This window comes from Jaculus jaculus, chromosome 3 (genome assembly GCF_020740685.1).
Source record: "Jaculus jaculus isolate mJacJac1 chromosome 3, mJacJac1.mat.Y.cur, whole genome shotgun sequence".
Taxonomy (NCBI): domain Eukaryota; kingdom Metazoa; phylum Chordata; class Mammalia; order Rodentia; family Dipodidae; genus Jaculus; species Jaculus jaculus.
The window spans coordinates 150,879,800-150,883,570 of NC_059104.1; the positions used below are offsets into that span (position 1 = coordinate 150,879,800).

Consider the following 3,771-nt stretch of genomic DNA (forward strand, 5'->3'; position numbering starts at 1 on the left):
ACAGTGGTTTTGCATTTTTGTTTCTGAAACTAGGTTTCACTCTGTAACCTAGGCTGGCCTCAAACTCACAGCAGTCCATTGGTCTCAGCTTCCTGAGTGCTAGGATTACAGGTATGAGCCATCATGCTCAGCTTTTAGTTTCGTTTTTTGGGGCAGGGTCTTACTTAGCACATGCTAACCTTGAACTTGCTATATAGCTGAGGAAGATGTTGAACTGATCTTGCCTCTACCTTTCAAAGGCTGTGCTTGGCTTAGGAACTAGTTTAAATGCTGGATTTGGTCATATTTTTCTGGAGACTTAGAAAAGAGAGTCCTTGAAGTCAAGTTGACTCTTACTGTTAGCCTCCTAGATGAAAAGGTGGATAGAACAGGTCTTGTTTGCAAAATGAATTCAAGACCTACTTATCTACCTACAGCCATTACCTGCTTCCTATTGTCTTACTATAGGAAAAGTTGGTAAATTTGTAGATAAGAAAGGTGGAAAAAGCCATAGTGAACATTTGAAGGGAGGTAACTGGAAATTGGACAGGTAGTTTTGGAAAGGTGAGGAGAGAACCTTCCCTGTAGTGCCAGCTTGTAGAGTCCAAAAAGTTTAGTACCTGACCCTCCTTGGGTAGAGACAAGCCATTTATATATTATCACATCATAGGGAATTGCTGTAGGCAGCTTCCAGTATGTGAGTAAGGTGATAATTTGAACACACTTGGAGGTTGGGAAGTATTGAGAATTCCTACCTGGATGTGCATTTGTTCTGGTTTGTACTGATGACCAAGCACATGCATACATATATGACCCAGCAGGAAGCCAGTTTTTAAGCACAGCACTTTTCTGCCAGCCATGGGGCTCACACTTGTAATCCCAGTACTCAGGAAGATGAGGCAGGAAGATTGCTCAGAACTCAAGGTCAGCCTGAGCTACAGAGTGAGACCTTGTCTCAAGAAAAGAAAAAAACACAAAAAAAGAAAAACTTACACACATACAAACCATTTTTCTAAATAAACCAGCTATTTAATTGTCCAGGTGTGGTGGCACACACCTTTAATCCCAGCACTCAGGAGGCAGAGGTAGGAGGATCTCCATGAGTTCGAGGCCACCCTGAGACTACATAGTGAATTCCAGGTCAGCCTGAGCTAGAGTGAGACACTACCTCAAAAAATAATTTAAAAAGCAATTTAATTTACCAGAAACCAATGTCATTTATTTCCCCAGTTGTTAACCAACTTGCCCATACTCTTCTTAGAGTACTGCAAGTTCTCAATAGTCTGAGTCTATATTTTTGCCAATTTCCACTAAGATTCAGTGGTTGCTTTGGATGCTGTCTTTTCCCGCTACTAGGGTGGGGAGCCAGCTTCCACCACTTCTGGAATGCCTTGCCCAAGAGTTAGACAGTCGAGAGAAGAGCAGATACTACTATCATTTGGTTTATCTGCCCAGGATCGGGGATTAGGTCTGCAATTGTCTCGTTTTTAAAAATCTTTTTCTGTTTTGTTTTTTAACAGATTTATCAGCAGGTTGGAGGTGAACATGTCATGAGGTAAACCCTGTCCATCCTTTTTTGAAATTTAGTTTCACCAGACTGTACATGTATATTAAGGACCTGGAATATTCTCACACACACAAAACAAAGTTTTTCTTTTTTTTCCCTTCTTGAAAAAGATGAGGAAAATATTTAACCAGTCCTTTATAATTAGTAACTGTGATGTTTGAAGTTGGTCATCTGCCTTGTTTAAATTAAGTGGATTTTAAATGTCTTAAAGTGATTCTGATTTTTTTTCTTGGCAAATAAAAATTTATTAAAATCTTGTAGATGTCGAGTCTTTAACTATTTACTCATGTTCATATAAATGTGACATACTCCATAAAGCCTTCTAGAACCCTGAACTCAAACTTGCACTACTCTGATCCATTCTCAGTACTTTCTGTTCAGCAGGAGAGAACACTTACAAATATATGTGTGAATATACTGCTAGTTGGAGACATTTCTATTTTTAAATCTGCTGTACCTCCTTTATTTCAGGGTAAGAGACCCACTTGGTAGGGCACGGGTGTGTGTGACAGACTATTAAATTATCTGATAAGGATTAATTCAGAGACAGTAGGAGTTGAGAGTTTGTCATGGTGTTTGACTTTGAATGTGCTGGAAAACAGGAGAGTTTGTAACCTCTTAAGAAAGGCTATTTCCCTTTAACAAAACTCTGTATAATAAGAGCTGGGTGTGGTGGTGCATACCTCTAATCCCAGCCCTCGGGAGGCAGAGGTAGGAGTTTCACCAGGAGTTGGAGGCCACCCTGAGATTACATAGGGAATTCCAGGTCAGTCTTGGCTAGAGTGAAACCCTACCTCGAAAAACAAACAGAAAAAACCTCTATATGATGAGATCTGAGATCAGGGCATACTGGTGTTTAGAGAGGGATCACAAGCATGGTACTGATTTGTCTCAGATTGTTTGAGAAATGGAGTTCTCACTCTGCAGCTTGACTCCTAAGCATTGCCAGTGCTGTGTGAGAGCAATTGGAAATGTGAACTAGAAAACCAGGCATGTAGCTGATAGAGCTGGTCACTGAGTGCCATGGACCATGAGGCAGGATACCCATGAGCTGTTGACTAGATCACTAATTTTTCACTTGGGCCCAGCTCTGCTCTCTGGTGGGTTGATGGTTGCGTTTAAAATTATGCATATGCTGTATGCCATGTATTGCTAGGTACTTAGGTTTGTCTTGAAGCCTCACCATCCTATTGAGACAAATACTACTTCTCTTTTGTTTGAAGAGAAACCAAAGGTTTGGTAGGTGACTTTTTCAGCTAAGGCAGTGTAGCTACAAGGTAGAAGTCAAGTCCAGTTCTTGGTTTTAAATCTGCTCTTGACATTACATGGCAATTCCTAGAATCAGTTGCAACTAATATCTGCATCTACCTCTAGCCCTTCTCAACGCATGAGGAGAACACCCTATTCATGTGGCTGCATGCATAGGTGTGTGGCAGTAAGTTGTACTCTGCTGAGGTACAGTGCCCTATTTACTGTTCTTTATAAGGTCCCCCTTAAGATTGTCTTCCTCCCCTGCCATAGGTCCTTCAGTGTAGTTTTAAAAGATCCCTGCCATTGTTCCCATCAAGAGAGGATGAGAGGCCAATGAGCAGTGATTAGAGGAAGAAGATACTCATATACTCAGCTTGTTTCAGGGGTGCACCCATTAACATGCTGGACTCTGAAAGTAATAAACACATGCTGTCTCCACTTTCATGGGATTGGTGTAACATTACAGAATGTCCTCTGAAGGAGAGGACAGGGTGAAGGAAGAGTGAACAGTGGGAGGGACCTCAACAGGGTTTCCCGCTCCTGGGAAACTGGAAGGCATTGAGAGGGCACATGACTTTCCCATTTTCTTTAGAGAGTTTCTCATCTCAGATCTGTTCTTGGTGACTAAGGAAATGTCATAACTACAGCAGCTCCTCTCCCTCTCCTAAGCTCCACAAAATAGTACATATACACAGACATGTGCAGTTTGGCTCTGTGAGGGCTCTTTGAATTTATTCAGCTTGACCCCTCATTCTATAACTCAGTTTGGTGATGGCTCCCCTAGCATCACCCAGGTAGCAGTACAGAGGACTGGAGCCCACATCAGGTGAAATGGGTGGCAGCTCAACAGTCTGCCGGTAACATGAGCCACAACTTATATAAAGGATGCAGGATGATAGAAGATCAAGTTCAGCCAGCTGAGGTAGAGTGACCGAGGACCACAAGAGAGACTGGAAATGGGACAGCAGTAGGAT

General features: G+C 42.0%; 1 non-coding gene across 1 annotated transcript; it reads left to right on the top strand.

The window, feature by feature from the left end:
• The first annotated feature begins 290 nt into the window (after positions 1 to 290).
• Positions 291 to 418, top strand: LOC123459956. Its single transcript, XR_006636687.1, has one exon.
• Positions 419 to 3,771: the final 3,353 nt, after the last annotated feature.